The 18,173-nt window shown below is 40.0% G+C and overlaps 1 protein-coding gene across 2 annotated transcripts in view; it reads right to left on the bottom strand.

Moving 5' to 3' along the window:
- LRFN2 (leucine rich repeat and fibronectin type III domain containing 2) overlaps positions 1–18,173 on the bottom strand; it is a 218,012-nt gene that overhangs the window by 70,881 nt on the left and 128,958 nt on the right. The window lies entirely within an intron of this gene.

Consider the following 18,173-nt stretch of genomic DNA (forward strand, 5'->3'; position numbering starts at 1 on the left):
GCTTGTTTTTCAGTAAAAACTTTAAAAATTTTAATGGAATAGAATATTATTTCCTACTTTACTTTTATTATTTTTTTAAATTTTATGTTGCATAATTTCATTTTGGGAGAAAAAGATGTACAATTTTCTGAGTGGTCCTACCTACAGATATTTAGAATTAGTGATGGCCTAATTAAGAAAAACTTGAATATTTCTTTGAAAGTCAGTCTTTGCAAAGTTTTGGTGCTTATCCAAATCTGAGTGAACAGCAGTGAAATTTCCATAGCTTCTGAGGATGCAAAATAGGACCAGAACCCACAGAAAAAGCTGTTCTGTTTCCATTCCTGGCTTGCGCTACAGCAAAAGAAAACACCTCATGCTACCTGTGTGCTGGAGTAGACAAAATACTGAATTTTTAGAGAACTCTGAGTGTTAACCCATCCTTAGGAAGCAATACTGCATTTCTTATCTCCAAGTCCTCATGGCAGGTTGCTTTCATCTGTGATTATCTCAAGCTTAGTTGCCATTATGTTTATGATAGATATAGGTATCAGGAACATCTTATGTTGACTGAAAACACTGTGCCCCAAGTATATACTAATCTACCTGCGCACAGGAAAATAATGGTTAGCATTAAAGATATATCTCAAAATAGTAGGGTGGGAAGAGAGAACATATGGGGAAAAAAAAAAACAAACCAGCAAATCATAAAACACAGCCCCAGATTATTTGACTAGGAAACATTTAAATGAAAAAAAACACCAAACCTTCTGCACAAAGAAGTCAGAAGTCTTGTTCTCATAATTACACTATTTGCAAAAAGTCTCATAAAACCTCTAGCCTGATAATTCTGAATAGAAAATAAATCTGAAGAAATCTCGATTTGGTCATTGATTAAATCACAAGTGGAAAAAGAGGATCCAGTCCTGACAAGTGATCTGTTGTGACTAGCTCTACTCAGCTCTTGATTTCTAGAAAAATCCATAGGGGAACAAAATGAGAAGAAATAACGATTACAGTAAGCAGTTACATGCAATTCATATTTAGGAACAGAAAGGGGGAGGAAAGGTAAACAAAATTCCGCGCCCCCCCCCCTTTAATCTCTATTCCTTCATGTTCCTTTTTATGCATTCACATATCACCTTTTTCATCTTGCATCTTCCATCTTCACTCCTCTACCTTTAGCTAAACATTGTGCAGCTCTTTGCCTTTTTTGAACTTTAAATCATTAAAAAAACATGTATGAGACAGCACTGCAGATAAACAGCAATGTGTGCCACCTGGTAAGTTGTGCTGTCACCGTAAGTAAAAAGACAAAAAATCATGCACTCAAAATTGAGCAAAACATCTGAAAATGTGTGAGGGGTCTATTGTTTCACAGAAGTGTAAACCTTAGTGGGGGTGTTGCGACTAGGACAAGTGTAGTACCTATTGCTAGTGTCAGAAAATGACTGAAACATGATGGCTCCCAGGACACAAACTTCAGCCACAGGCTTTCAACTTCTGCAGCTGTGGCTTCATAAAGCAGGGGCAATTTGGTTTCTGCCTGGCAGAGGGATTCATTGTTCACACCAAATCATCCCCTCCCTGAGGGAACTTGTGTAAAGTGCACAAGTATTTTGTATTAGTTGGATGTCCCTCAGACTACATGTTCAAAGCTCTTATAGGCACTAGACGGATGCATCTAGCAAAACCTCAGAATTCTGATGGCAAAGCTGGTTGGATACCCTAAATGAAGCACATTTCTAGTGTTAAAATAGGGGTTTCTCCTGGATCTAGAAGGTTTTTCTTGTCAGGAAGATTAAAATGAAAACTATTACTGTGGGGAACCACAATGTTTTTCCTCTCCTTGGCATTTGCATGCTCTGTTCCAGGCCCTTGCTCTGCTCCTCCACCATGGCCCCTGCTCATTTCCCACTCACAGACAGTTGCCCCTTCTGCTTGAACACCCTGACCATCCCTTTATCACTGCAGAGGCTGGCAGCAGGAACAACATGCAAGGAAGGAAGACCTCTGTGGTGAAGGGAGAGAGAGAAAAGTGAATGTAATTAATTTAATGAGCTTTGCTTCCAGGAGGAGAGTAACTCCCCAAGGGGCATGCTGTATGGTGGGGATGGAGCTGTCACACCCAAAACTGTAACAAACATTCACAATGAGATTGATAGCAACATTTCCACATTTTCCAATGAATATATTTTGAAAGTTTTCTTTCCAGAAGCAAACAAAGCAACTTTTATGGAGAATTTTCAGCCTAATTCTTGACAGAAACAGATGTTGCAATTTTGGAATTTCCCATGGGAGAAATATTCCAGGGGTTGTTCCATTTTAAACAGGGCTAGAAATTAAAACAGAGTTGAAATATGGTTTGCTTCTTCACAGACATTGCAGAGGCAGGTGGTTGGAGGGTGTGCCAGACAGATGTTGCATGCTACAGTAATGACTGTGAGACCAACCAGTGTGTTGTTTTATTTTTTCTTTTTTTTTTTTAAATTAGTTTTTAAATCTGCTCCTTGTTCAATGTAAGGAGCAATAGATTACTTTGTGGTTCTGTTCCATTCTATGGCAGATCAAGGATAGCTTTGGGTAAACTGAGACACTAGCTTCAAAATTTCCCCAAGTTAACATCTCATGTTTGGGAACTAGTAAATGTGACCTGATTTGAAAAGCAGCCTGCAGCTTTTTTGAGTATATGCCTCCCTGACATCAAGAATCTTAACCAGGTTTAGGCAAAAGAGAGAAAAATGGCAGAAGCCATGGAAACATTTGCAGACCATGTCCTCAGGGACTTCTCTAAGTAGAAAAAGGACTCTGCTTCAATAGCTGTTCCTGGACTTACTTTGCTGCCCAAAAAACATGGAAAGTTTCTGGAATAAGATAAGGTAAAGAGGGGTAGAAAAACAGTTTTAACCTAGTACAGATATATAATTTCACTAACAGACATGAAGTTCTGCAAGCTTGTTAATCAAATCTTAACTGGGGAGTTATGGAGATGAGCAAACTGTTAGGAGGCGAGTCCTGATGACTTGCAAAGCTTGATGATTCTCAGCACCATGCAGCTGTAAGCTCACAGCTTGGCCACCTTGAGCTACAGCAAGATCCTGATTAAGTTTATAATAAATGTAGGTTCCTAACTGTTTCATCAAAGCACTGGCCTTGTTACTGTGATTAGCCACATCCAAGGGGTGCCAAGAAAGAAGAAGGAAGAAAACTGTCTACAGCACAGTCCCACATACACACAGTGAAAGCAGGGAGACAGTAAAAACTCGTACTAAGACTTTGCTCAATAACACCTTTGATAGTTGAACACCACCTTGTAACTCTAAATGGGCAGCTATGAAATAGCACAGGATGGAGAAGCATGATTGGACATCACCACTACAAGGTTATATAGACTTTGAAAGAGTTAGACATCACTAGAAAAAATACACAGGTTACAATTCCATGACATAACAACATAAAACTTACCACTATGTGTGCTTATCAGGCCAAGGAGCAGCTCTCCTTGCCTGCTTCTCTGTGTTACTGCTTGTCTTCTTTGGGCTTTTCAAGAAAGACCAGACAGCTTTGATTACATTTACCTGTAACCACTAGTTCACCACCTCAGTGAGCAATGAAATCTTTGCCCTTTGTACAGCTAGCAACAGAAACAAGATTTATATACTGACAAACTAAGCCTGCTAAAGAAAGGGATTTTTTTGTTTGTTTGGAGATGCAAAGGCCAGATTCAAAAAGCCTTATATGTGCTAGATATGTGTTCTTTAAAGGTGTTAATATGAAGATTAATATAACTTTTGCAGGAGTAAAGCTGTATCATTATTTTCCAAATATTATTGCAAAAATATCAACAAAATTCTGCAGAATTTGTAAGTCAGTGTGCTACTTCCAGGAGTATGCCACTTCTGCCTTCCATACTGCTGTTCCTTTCACTCCACTTGGATAACTGTCATATTTAAACACCCCAATGAAACCAGTTATAAACATCTGTGCTACCACATAATGACATACAAAGAAAATTCTAGGAGAAAACCCAAACAGAAGCTGCTTAAGAAAAATTAAATAAAAGGATTTACTCTGAAAAAATACTCCAACTCTGGCACAATTAGTTAAATAAATCACAGACAATATAATTATCTATCATGAAGAGCCTGGATGGGAAAAAACAAAGAGAAAAGGTGAAATGAACATCAGTATTATCTTTTAGTGTAGAAAAAGTCCCAAACAACAGCTAAAATTTCACATGCTTCCATTAGTAAGAGTTTGTATTGCACAAGGTCTCATCACCTCTTCGTCCCACTCTAACCTGGTGCAGTAACAAAGTGCAGTACTGAACCCTGAAATGGGACTGCTGTGGTCCCTCAGGCTTTTATTAATGCTCTTCACAGGCATGAATCCTGCTCCCAGTGTTTATTTCATCTTTCCCCTGGCAAACAGTTCTTCATCTCACAAAAGGCATTAGTGTCCCTGAGAAAGAAAACAGAATTTGAACTACTAGCCATACTTATAACCTTGTGACCTCCACATGTCTCATAAATGCTTCATCTCTGACAGTATTCAAGACCAGGTTTAACAGAGCCTTGGGCAACATGGTCTAGTGTGAGGCATTGCCCGTGGCAGGGGGTTAGAATTAGGTATCTTCAGCTTCTTTCCAACCCTAACTATTCTGTGATTCTATGTTTCTAAGTAAATTATACAAGAGCCAGGCATCTATCAGAGGTACCTCTGCAGTACTGCTACAGAGAGATTGCAGCATTGCTCATGCCACTGAGGGTGCAGGAGGTTTGTCTAACCACCCAGAGCACATGGGGCTGTCATTGCCCTCTGCTCAGCCAGCAGCCTGTGGTCACTGAGGTGACTCCTTCCATGGTGGCTGTTCCTACTTTCAGAGCAGGACACTCACACCATCGTAACAGCAACAGGAGGAGGCTGCAATCATCAAAGGAGTGGGGGAGAGAAGCAGAGGTGTTCTTGTCTCTATTGCCTGCTCAGCTTACCAAACATCTGGCTCCCTTTCAGGGATGAAAGTGAAGACACAAAGAAAGACAGGATGGTTTCAAGCCAATTACCTTAATTTCTCTACACCTCTCCTGTTGCCCAACCCTGGCAGTGCTGTCAAATTCCTCCCCATGACATTCCCAGGCCATAAACCTTTGCACACAGCAGGCTGGTGACCCCAACTTGCCCCAGAGTAACCTGAAAGCTGAAATTCTGCCTGTACATACTCATATTAGCAAAATTCAAGTTCGCTTGGATCTGCATCCCAACACTGCAGTACAACATGCGGGGAGGCTCAGTAATCACTATCATGTGTACTTCTCATTCTGCACAAGCAGAACAAGCAGCTCCCACTCTCAGCACTCGCAGAAGGACTGATTCATCTAGCCTGACTACCTGAGGCAATCTGCCAGACAGCAGAGCTGCTGGTGGGGTGCCTTGACACTGTTAGCTGCCCATATGTCTATCAGGCAGCTACTGCCTGTGCAATCCCCACTCTGAGAAAAATTCAGAGAAGGGTTTGAGATATCTGCATAAGAAGCAATTCCAAAATCCAAGCTGATTGAATAAACAGATAATTTAAAAAAAAAAGAGAAAAAAGTGTTGGGTTGAACAAACAGCTCTTGCATTTGTTTTCTTGTCAAAATGAAGTAAATTATAAGGTAATAAATATATTACAAAATTAAAACTGAGGCAAATTCAAAATTATGCAAGAGGAAGGGGAGGGAGGACAGATGGGCAAATTCATCACAAATTCACTTCTAATGCTGGCTGTCTCAAACTCTTCATCTCTGCACACAAACTAATCTGTAAACCAGAAGGAGGTTATGGTATTGCCTTACCTTGCTGTCTACAGGGTTTTTTTAACCACCCTAAAAGCACAGCTGTAACCTCCAGTGGATGAGCTCTCCCTCATCTGAGAATGTTAGCTAAATATCTCTCTTGCTCAGCACTAGTGCCTCTCTCTGTGCTCCTGTGGCACACAGGTGATTTTGCTCCACTCTAAAGTGCCCAAAGGCTGAAATTAATTCCCATTTCCTTCCATGGAAAGCATCGCTTTGTGGTGTTCCTGTCAAATACTTTGGGACCTGATATGATCATGCTGTGATTCTGAGACATGAGCAGGGCTGTGGAAATGAGGCAGATCTATCTGCCTGCTGGCTGGGCTGCTTTTTGAATATCAGAACGTTTCATTTTAAACAGAGAAGTTTCTCAATGACATTATAGTTTCAAGGTTACTTCAGATTGCAGTACTAGCTTGTTATCCTCAGATAGGACTGGATTACCTTTGTACTTGGCCCCATTACAATTATTATGGATTACAGGGTACATGTCTCTATTGCCTTTATATTAGACTGTAAATCAAGACATTATTATTCCCCCAATTCATATTGGGGGAAAAGGGTAATATGGCAACGAAATAACTCATATTACGTTTTCAAAGACATCCATTACCTAATATTTTCTTCCTTTACCATTGAAAATTTGATCTACATTTCTGCTGTGCCCTTTTAAGATCAGAGAAAGGATAAATGACTTCCTTGTAGTACAAGCCTTCATTGAAAACCTACAACACTCAAAGAGTTACACGGAGCATGACTCTGATTTCTGTCTCAAGTTTTAAGGTTCTCAGCTTCTCTGAAATACTTTTCTTTCATCTTTCCCTGACCAGAGCATTAACACAGAGACTACTCACCATCAGCATCTCAATTAAAGATTCAAAAGAGATTTGAATGAGAAACAAATGTTGCATCTACCTTGTACTGGATCACCTGAAAAGAATGACTTTTGCTTACTCTGAATGCATATATTGTGCTCAGAAGATATGCTTATTATATGCAAATCCAAAAGTAACAAGGCTTGTAAGAGCTAAAGCCAATGAAGGCTTTATGATATAATGTATTTAGTCCAGTGTATCCGCCCTTTTTTATTTTTCTGGTGTTGTGTCTTTTAGAGGTCTATAATTTTCACATTACGGGTTCTACGTAATTTCTCTAAGGTATTAGAGCTGTATCATTTCTATCTTATGTTTGGGTTAATTGGTGCAATCATTGTATAAAAAGTACAGTTTTTCTGAAAAAAAAAAAAAGTCCTGAGCATACAAGCAGAAAGCCAAGTATGAAAAAGAAGGTATAACAGGAAATTCAGAACAAGCAATTAGATAGGTGAATCTGCAGCTATGGCAGCGAAATAAGGCCATAACATCTGAATATGCTTTAGGAATACTATACGTGCAAAACACCTGTGGATAAAAATAAATCATCCTCTCCCTCAAACAAGTAGTTTTCAGCCACTATTTTTACTCTAGGGTCACCATTCTTAAAGGAGATTTCTTAGTAATCTGGAAATTACCTAGATTGTTGTTGTCCCAGTTAAAACGAAGGCTGAGGTGAGGGGAGGGAGCAAGTTCTCAGACACAGATTTAGAAAGGCTAGGAGTCACACTCTGTTGTCACTGGTAGTTTTTCCATGTCTCCTAAAAGGACCGAGATGTCAGCAGCTGTGACACAAAATGGAGAAGAGATCATAGTGGATCTCTGAAAACACCTGGAATTTAATGGATCAGCACTGGGGAGACAAGGAGTTTTGCAAACCTGATGCAGGCAACACCTGAAGAAGTGAAAATTTGGACATCAAGTGGAGCATTTTGGGTGCTTAAGTGTGCATTACATACACTAAGTATGGAGGAAATTACACATACAAAGTATGGAGGAAATTTGCCCCTCTACTCCACTTTTGTGAGACTGCACTTGGAGTAACGTATGCAATTCTGGTGTCCTTGACATAAGAAGCACATAGAACTGTTGGAGCAAACCCAGAGAACGACCATGATGATAATAAAGGGGCTGGAGCACCTCCCATATGAAGACAGGCTGAGAAAGTTTGGGCTGTTCAGCCTGAAGAAGAGAAGGTTCTGTGGAGACCTCATAGCAGCCTTCCAGTATCTGAAGGGGCGCTATAGGGATCTTGGAGAGGGACTCTTCATAAGGGACTGTAGTGATAGGACAAGGGGTAATGGGATTAAACTGAAACAGGGTAAGTTCACAGTAGATATAAGGAAGAAGTTCTTTACTGTGATGGTGGTGAGGCACTGGAACAGGTTTCCCAAAGAAATAGTAAATGCTCCATCCCTGGCAGTGTTCAAGGCCTGGTCGAACAGAGCCTTGGGCTACATGGTCTAGTGTAAGGTGTCCCTGGGAAATAGATGATCTTAAGGTCTTTTCCAACTCAAACCATTCTGTGATTCTACGAAATCAAGACTCATTGTTTTTACTGTTCCTTTAAGGAGACTGCACACTTCTGTTGTATAGGTACATGATTACAACGAAGCCCTGATCTGAGTTTGATACTATTGAAGATGCCTTTCCCAAGTCAACAGATTTCTAACCTGCATTTAACAGCAGTAACAGCATCAAGAATGCTATATTTTATCTCCAAATTATGACTTTATGATGGGAAATTATCTGATTTGAAATGTGAGGAAGGACTTTATTATGAACACATTGAAGGCTTTACCAGGACTACTCCCAGCTGTGAATCATGTTGTTTCTTCAATTGGTTTACCAAATTACCTTAAGCTAAATATTTAACCTCCTTATTCCTCCATTTGTCTCTCTAGAAAACAATGGTAACCCCTAAAATACAAGATTTTCAGACTGAATGAAAGCCCATCAGAGTCAATGATGGCTACTCCTGAATGCTGAGTCAAGCATTTGATCAGTTACCTGTAACTATCAGTGTTAACTATTCTTATTTTACGTGACTATGAATGACCTGGAAGGTTGTTACCATTAAAAGATAAGCAAGTAGCAACAGTTGTTTCATAGAGCAGCACATGAACTGCTATAAAACTGTCCTAGATTTGAAATATGAAAGATAGTAGTAACTGTGCAACTCTGTGCTGGCTTCTTAATATTCAGGATTGGCATGAATCTGAATGTGTTAAAACTTTTCATTTAGAGATCAGATTGTTGACTCACCTGAAGCTTAATCAAAATCTTATTTCAATAGTTCTTTTTGGCATCAGATGTGTAGCTCATTATTGCAATGATGGGTGGAGACACCTCCTGGCATTCCAGTTCAAAGCAGCTGAGGGAGGGGATGTGGCAGATGTTATGGGCAGGTGTTAGCTCATCCTGAATTACCCTCAAATAAAAGTGCTGAGCCTTTGATGAGCTAAATAAATAATTAGCAGCAGAGAGAAAATGAGAGTACTACTAGCTTATGCTGAAAACCAATTCTGATTTCCTTTCCACCCTGCACACTGCCCTTGGCTCTAGTGGATTTCTTCACAGCAGCACTACAGGGGCTAAAATGAGATTCAGGCTCTGTGTCTTTGCATTCAAGCACCTGAGATTGAGCTCAGGGGTAGAACTGCAGCATACAATCTCTTCACATACCTCACTAAATGTTATTTGACTGCTGTTAAACTTCGAAGGAAATGAGAATGCCTCCAAGACAGTGAAAGATGCTGTCCTACCCTTCTCTGCTACGCTGGGGCACTGCAGAGTGCAGATTGGGCAGCAGTAATGCAAGAACCCTCTCACATGCTCTCGCATATGTTTTACATACTCACGTAAAGGGACGTATCTCCTGTAGGGATCAGAGGTCATTTAGTATTTTGCCTTTCTGTGGCAGTTATCAAGCAAGAAAATATCGGTCTGGGTAGCATCTGCACGGTCTGCCTCTGCTCATCATGAACTGAAGTGGCTCTCACAAATGGATTTCTCCTCAGTTTCTATGCATACATCAGGTGAATGATGATGATTTATCATAGCAACCTAGGATTACTTTCATAACAATACTAAGAGGTAAATCTACTTTAACTCTTGCTTATTTTTCATTTATTCATTATATTTATAAAGAAATATATTTATATTTCTTTCACATTTTATAGTTCCATTTTCCACCTCATTATCTGGTAATAATGCAATTTTTCTCATTTCCACCACATTTTCTTTCTTATTCTTCAAACATGTCTCAGATTGCAAGAGGGGGGAAGGGAATAAACACAAGCAGCCAAAAAAAGCACCCTAACCCTCCCTTGTCCCTGTATTTCTCCCAGCAAGAAAAACAAAATAAAAAGTAAAGGCTAGATGAAGCTTTTTTTCAACAGGTGCAAATTAAACCCCAAACCCCCACAGTCTCAGAATACATGTTTCTGTGAAGCAGCTTCTTCATTATGCCTGATGCCTTTCAGCAAGCTTGCATTTGCTGAAGGTCCTCTAAGAGTCAATGCACACTACTGCTGCAAAACACTCTCAAATGACCTGAAGTACCAAACATCTATGTCAAAATTTCACTGCTCCGCTTATACAAATTTTGCTTCCCTTTGGGATTGTAACTTCACTTTTTTATTTTTATACAGTTGCTGTCTCAACCTGTCAAATACCAATGATTAATACATGATAATTAATGTCTTCATGTGATGTCCTTCCTCCCAGTGGTTACCTTAGTCAGTGTCTAAATATATAAATGCTTTGACCAAATCAAAGTTTGTATCCTAGATACAATGTAGCCAGAATAACTGGCTCATGTGTGGAGGCTTAGGAGGGATTGTTGTGCCAGCTGTGAGCCATGAACGAAAGTTAGTGCCTAGTGGCAGTACCTAGAGGTGGAACTGAAAATGGGGTAAAATAGTGGCAGGCATTTACCTGTAACTCTTCACTTGAATGAACCCACTTCAGTCCGAATCATGAGTAAGGAAAGATGTTCAGGACTTTCAGAATAAATGAATCCCCTGCCTTTTCTAAAATTACCAAAGCTATGTATTGCTAACTTTCCTCAGAGGGAAAATATTGTAATCATGCTTCACTACAGTATCAGGCTGTTGAGACTACGTGTTCTAACAGCAGCAGGGCATTGCTTCCTGTTTTCAGTCTTTAGCTGGTAGACCTCTGCACAGGAGGCTTTCATTGCAAGAAACACTACCAATCTAGACAGTGGCACTGTGGCACTGCTGTTTGAGAGAACATCCTTACACAATCTAGATATTTATGAAGTTTGCAGAACTTTCATCATAAAGCATTTTCTTACTGACATGCAGCTGACTGGAAGAGTGCATGGGTATATTTATCCTAATACATTGTGGGAAATTCAAACTCAGTTAATTACAGAAGCAATTAACTAATTACCTAAGTTAAAGTATCCACAAGTACTGAGGCTGAAGTTATTTTTTACTCATAGAGTTGCACTATCACCTGACTGCCAAACTGCAGCTAATGTTTAACTGAGAGATGACAGGATAGCAGTGGTTGGTGGAGTGATGTTGGTTCAGTCACTCTGTAAAGCACTTGCAGTAAAAGGAGCTGTGTAAATGTAAATCATTATTATACTGTTTAGGTAATCAAATCCATAGCACCATTGTTTAAATAGACTGGAGATATGGAGCTATTTATTCATATTCTAATGCTTAGACTGCATGCTACATAAAATATATATGGAAAAAATAAGCATTCATAAATATATAAAATACTTTTTCTTCCAGTGCTGAATTTATAAGCTAGGGAGACTATAGTGCTACAGTAATTCTTATTTGTACTGCTGTTTTTATCACCCTTAGTATGAAACACCACAAAATAAAACATCTAAATCTCCATAAATTTAATGGCAGTGTTGCACTTCATATGCACATTTTTAAGTGGCTGTGTCATCACTTTAACTCAAAACACAGCCAGCAGGCTAAGTATGACCTGGGAAGTTCCTCAAAACACTTGCAGATTTATTCATCTTTTGAAATAGTAGTGAATTTCTATATTTCACCAATACCTGATGGCCAAAACTGAGATTTGGTCCCACATCATGTAGGGTGCTCTGCACATAAAACAAAGACACAATCTCTGTCCCCAGATGCCTTACTTGAATTTAAGCGTTGCAGTTATGTAATGCTCCATCTTAATCGTTCATGACTATCTCTGTTGCTGCAGACCACACAATGACTTCAAAGCAACATTCTCCCTATTAATTTATGTGGGCTCCTGGTTCCACAGTATTTTCTAATGCATTTATCCCTGTGAGGCAAGCCAGTGCTGTCATCCCAGGTAACAGATGGGAAACTGAGCCCCAAAGATTCTATTTTGAAAATTTTTGTATTTCAGCTGAATCCCATATTCAAAATGCATTAACTATGCCAGTGCCTAAGTTGACCTGATTGTAAGTCTGTTCTTAAACATCTGAAACACTTGTGAAAGGAGAGTTTAGGCTAAGAAAAATCTACTCTCAAGTTTTCCAGAGCAGGTAGGATTTCTATGATAGAGCAGGTCTCCTAGAGTTTGCCTCTTCAACCTTAAGTCTAAGTACACTGCTATGACTTAAGTCCAAGTACACTGGTCTTTTTCCATCCCTTTCTCTCTTGGACACTGGTTACTCTTCATGCATGTTTTTTATTCAAATAAGAGGTACTTTTCACTTGTGTGTTTTGTAAACACACTTCTGGTCTTCACCAAAAGTGATGGGTATAATACACATTTATTGTCATCTGTGTGTGTTTAAGGGTGGTTTATATTACAGAAAAGGATGAAAGCTGCTGCATTAAACCCACATATCTCTAAACATGCTAAACAGAATTTACCTGGCTCTGGCCTTTGCAAATCACTTTGTATTTTTCTAGAGGGATAGTTACAATTATCTTTTCTTCAGAGATTAACTCACAGCGTTAAAGGAAGTGCTGGCCTGAACAGCACTGAGGATTACAGAAACACAGTGTGGTTGAGGCTATAAGGAATCTCTGGAGGTTGTCTCGTCCAGCCTCTCTGCTCAAGCAGGGCCAGACAGACGCAGTTACCAGTACCATATCCAAATGGCTTTTGAATATCTCCAAAAATGGAGACTCTAGCACCTCTCTGGGCCACCTATACCAGTGCTCAGTTACCATTACAGTAAAAAAGTATTTTGTGAGGTTCACATGGAACCTCCTGTGTACCTTTAGATGGTGCCTCTTGTCCTAGCACTGGGCACCACTGAGAAAAGCCTGACTCTCCATCCTTGCACTCTCCCTTCAGATATTTCTGCACATTGATGAGCTCTCCCCTGAGCTTTTTCTTCTCCAGGCTGAACAGTCATAGGTCTCTCAGCCTTTCCTCATATGTGAGGTGCTCCAGTTCCTTAATTATCTTAGTGGCTCTTTGCTGGACTCTTGCCAGTATGCCCATGTCTCTCTTGTACTGAGAAGCCAGAAGAGTACTTCAGGTGTGGCCTCACCAATCCTGAATAGAGAGGAAGGATCGCCTCCTTTGACCTTCTGGCAACACTCCTCCTAATGCAGCCCAGGGTACCATTAGCCTATGGCAAAGGTGCATCACTGGTTCATGTTTAATCTCATGTCCACCAGGACTCCCAGATCTTTTTCTGCAAAGCTCTCAGCATATGTGGTGCATGGGTTTATTCCTCCTCAGTGTTAGGACTTGGGATTTCCTCTTGCTGAATATCATGGGGTTCCTCTAACCACCAATTTCTCCAGGCTGTTGAGGCCTCTCTGGATGACACTGTTCTATCAGGCACTCCTCACAATTCCGTGCCATCAGCAAACTGCTGAGGGTATACCCTATGCCATCATACAGGACATTAATGAAGATATTAAATAGGATAGGATGTTAAAGAGGTTGTAGAACAGCACTGACTCTTGAGATATACTGCTAATTACTGGTCTCCAACTAGACTTCATGCCACTCATCACAACTCCCCTGGCTCAGCCACTTGTCTAGTTTTAAATCCATGACACTGCTCATGCAGCCCATACTTCATGAGCTTCTCTACAACAATCTTCCAAGACAGTGTTGAAAGCCATAGTGACTTCAAGATAGTCCTCTACTGATCTCTCACCTCTTCTACCAACCTAGTTATTTCATCATAAAATGTTATCAGGTTTGGGCTGATGACTCCAAATCACCTTCTTGTCCATCACATTCCTAGAAAATATACCCAGGATTAGCTCCTCCATCATCTTCCAGGGATTGGGGGTGAGGCTGCATTGACTGTAGTTCCCTGGGTCCTCCTTCTTGCCTGTTCTGAAGACAGAAGTGATATTTGCTTTCTTCCAGTTCTCAGGATTTTTCCCAAGTGCCATGATTGTTCAAAGTTAATGTCTTCATGCTGACATTAATCAGATCCCTTAACACTCGTGGGCACATCCCATTAGTGCCCATGTATATCCAGCTTGCTGGATCAGAGCAACATGAACCATGGCCACATGCACCAAAAAAAAAGACCTTATTATGTGACAGTACTTTAAAAAAAAATGAGTTGCAGTTCTCAGGGATTTTTTTTTATTTCCACTTCAAAAGGGCTTGCTCTCATAACCTGTGTGTGAACAGAAGACAGAGATAGCAATCTGTTATTTCTGTGGCACCTGCTGGTCATGATGTGGCTTCTTAATGTTTTACCAACAATTGCCATTTTCTCCATCCAGGGTAGCATGGGTTTGAATGTCACAAAGGTGAGTTGGCAAAAGTTAAGGAGAGTGAAGAGGAAAGACAAATTAAGGAGAGTGAAGAGGAAAGAAAAGTTAAGAATGAATAAGAAACACAAATCAAAAACTAGGAAAAATAAAGAAGAAAAAAAAAAAAACAACAAAAAAGCAACTTAGACAAAACCAAACCTCAAACCCAAACAACAAAACAAGGTTTCCTCTCACTCTGCCTAGAAAGAGAGGAATCCTGTTTCTGTTCCAGGTGAAACAATATCACTATCTTGACAACAGGATTACTAAAACCAGTGCATGGAAAAATCAGAGAGAGCTCACTCACTGGGAGACACATAGGTCAGTAAAGCAATGGTGTTCACCTGCGTGTGACAGACAATTCCAGCACAGGCCCCTGTTGTAGGGTCTTTTTTTAATGTGAGCACAGGTCAAAGCAGTTTCTGGAAGTTCTGAGATACTGCTAAGAGTTAAGTGCATGCTCTGTTAAAGAAGGAACATTCGCTACTGCCAGTGGTGTACAAAAAATAATATAGCATGTCACCTCTGAGCAGCCTCTGGTTATTGATCTGGTGCCAGTGTTAGGGGCAGTTGCTGTCTGTGCAAGTTGATATTGATCAACCTGCCTCTCTGAGACATGAGCACAAGCTATCACTCCCTTTCCTCCAGCTTCTCCTTCTCTCTCTCAGAAGCCATGCAGAACAGAGTGCTGATCCAGGACTGCGCTCATTTGATCGGTATCAGAAACTTGCATCCTGAATCTACTGAAAGAGACAAAGACCTGCTGCTAACTTCAACAATGGCCTGAGACAGCAAATACAAGTGAAGGTCAGATAGTGGAAGCAGAAAAACTGTGCTCCTCTTGCTAATCCTCATTATGCTATATCTAAAGCCAAACTTCAGATTATTTCAGATCAGTGAAATCAAGAGGCCTAACAGACAATGCTTGTCACTGCACCTCTGAATTTTCATAGGGCAAATCTCACCCCACTGAGGTCCCCTTTCTACCATCTGCAGCTTCTACAAGTGGAAGATCACAGCTGGGTAGAAGCAGGAATGGGACTGGTGTCCTTGGTAATGATCAGGAAAGATGTTAACAACAATAGGGAGGGAAGAACTTTCACTCTTTCATTGTGAGTACAACATTAATGAAAAAAGTCTTGTCTTCTGTGCATACATTTTTTACTAGTGAAGCAGGATTCCTTCAAACTGAGCACAGCCAGTGTGCCTCAGTCCTGACATATTGACAAATCTTAACATTAAGTGCCCATCAGCTAAGCAGCATCTCATTCCATATAGCACATACACAGCAATTTATAGAGCAGAGCACTGTAGAAATCCTTTTCCCTTAGGTTTTTCCACATGCTCATTGCAGTGATATGCATCTGACCAATTAAAGCAAAACAGCTTTAGGTAATTAACTCTAAGGGGTGAGTGGTTCCCTGACTGAAAGTCACAGGAGCTGGTTTTGATATTATGAGTACCATTGATTAACTCTCAGACACTGGACAATTCACTTCATCTTTCAATGCTTCATTTTTGCCCAGTGCAAAATATAGAGAAAAAAAAAAAAAATCTGTTTTCTTTGGTGAAGTGCTTTTGAGAGCTGTGAATGTAAAGAGCTATGCATCATCAGTGAATCCTCAAAAAGGCCTGATGAAAGACTTACGGAAATAGCACTGTTTTTCTCATTGTGTTCTTGGAAAACTGAGCCACAACCAAGTAAAGCAACAAAGGGCCAAAACCTCACTGAGAGGTGGCAGTGGGGACCAGATAAGAATTTAGGGTTGCCTGACACCTTGACAGCCACTTGTTCCTCCAGACCAGGCTGGCAAGATGGCATCTTTCTCTCATTTTTTTGCCCATGGCATCCAATTCTCACCCCTCCACCTACTAGATTGCATGTCTTCACTTCTGCATTGTTTTGTTTTATTTACCCTGGCCATCCTCCTTCTCAACAAATCAACACGACTAGCCACTTTCAACACCTGACAGCTTCTGCATTTTGTTTGCAGATATTCCTGCTCTCTGGGCCAAATTCACTATACAGTGTCATACGACTATACACAACCTTCAGAATATTTTTTCACACTTTGACTGGGCTCAGGATCTTAAATAGCATTGAGCTTTTGCCAAAAGCTTTGCCTCAGGAAAACCTGACACTGTCAAATTTTCTTTCATTCTATTCCTAGTACTTTATTATTACTTATCTTATCCTTTCATTCTACCTAACTCCACATAGTTGGAAGTCCCAGAGCTAACACATATTAGTTCCTCTGTATCTCAGCCAGAGCAAGGCAAATAATTCCCACCTGCTAATTGATTTGTTACAGCATATTTTGATAATTGAGGAATGAAAGTTAACAGAACTGAAATTCTCAGATTATTTCATATTTGAATAAATAGCCTTTAAAAAGAATGTTCTTTGGACTTTCATGTCAATATTCCCACTTTTGGCAAAGAGATAGTTTGGAGTAGGTAAATAAATCACTTTATTATTTCTGTTCTAAAGCTGATTGACACAAAAGCATTGCTAGAACAAAATTTTCTCTATGTAAACTAAGCAGTTCTGAAAGAAATAATTACATTTCACTGTGAGTTAAAAGCATCACTCAAACATTTACTACCTGTCTTTTTGACTAGTGCCTCAGCTCTCACTCCAGGTGGTCAAAGGACAGAGTAGGCCGTAGGGCAGCAGACTACTGAGGAAATCATCAGATTTGACTATGTTTTGGCTAGAAATTTGTTCTCAAATTAGAGTCAAAACTCAAATCCCATTATTCCTTTACCAGATCCAGTTTTTCTCCGCTGGCTTCAGGATGCAATTCTTGCTTTTACTTTGCCATGAGATTCTTCTGCTGGTAGCTCACACATAGCCATGTAGACTTCAGCTCAATGCATCTGATACTGCTGTCTTTGCAATAAAAAAGGCAGGAAAGTGTGGTTTCAAGGGATTCATCACTATCATGAACATACTATGTCAATCATTCTTCCAAGACAGAAGGAAAAAGCAGCAACACTGCTTTCCTGTACTGTTCCCACCCATTTTTAGTCCCTAAAATGTATTGCTTCTTCTCTGCAAAACCAACTCTTGCTTCACATCATTAAAAGTCAGTTGAGTTGTATAACTGGAGAAACATAATGAACATTCAGGGATTGCTTTTGAAATTATCTCTATCTCTCCTTGCACTTAATATGGTATAAAACATTAAATACCTCAAAGTTGTCAGCCATTACAGCTGTGTGAAACAGATGTCAGTAAAGTAAGAATTAGTTCTTTCATATAGGTGAAAAATCTCTTGCTAACAACCCAAAATCTTGAATCATGGAATAATTGGAGCCTGAGTTATGGGTAGACAGCACAAACTTCCTCCCACATTGCTTCCCCTCTCAGTAGTATGTTTCAATCCCACCTACAGGAGGTGGAAAGGGAAACTTCTGACTTCTAGCCTGTCAAGTTTTTCTTTCTTTGTTAAACCTCTTAAGGAGACTACCAAGTGTGATATTATTTTTTCCTAAATGGGAAATTTTACTGAAAACAGCTGTTGTTAAAGAATGAATACTACAGAAATATGTAATATATGACTTACAAGGGGGATGAACAGACCAACAGATAAACTGAAAGATCCAGTGCAAATTTATCAGACACCACTAATGCCACACTGCATACTATAATGGTGACAGTGTTACCTCAAAGTCAAATCAGTGACCTGAGAGTAGAAGGTCTGAGAGTATAAGAGAGTGAGAACACCCTGCTTTCTGCTCCCTGCCATCATCAGAGGACCAAA

The sequence above is a fragment of the Pezoporus occidentalis genome, unplaced genomic scaffold (assembly GCF_034315485.1).
Source record: "Pezoporus occidentalis ecotype Australia unplaced genomic scaffold, CSIRO_AGI_Poc_V1 ctg209, whole genome shotgun sequence".
Classification (NCBI taxonomy): Eukaryota; Metazoa; Chordata; class Aves; order Psittaciformes; family Psittacidae; genus Pezoporus; species Pezoporus occidentalis.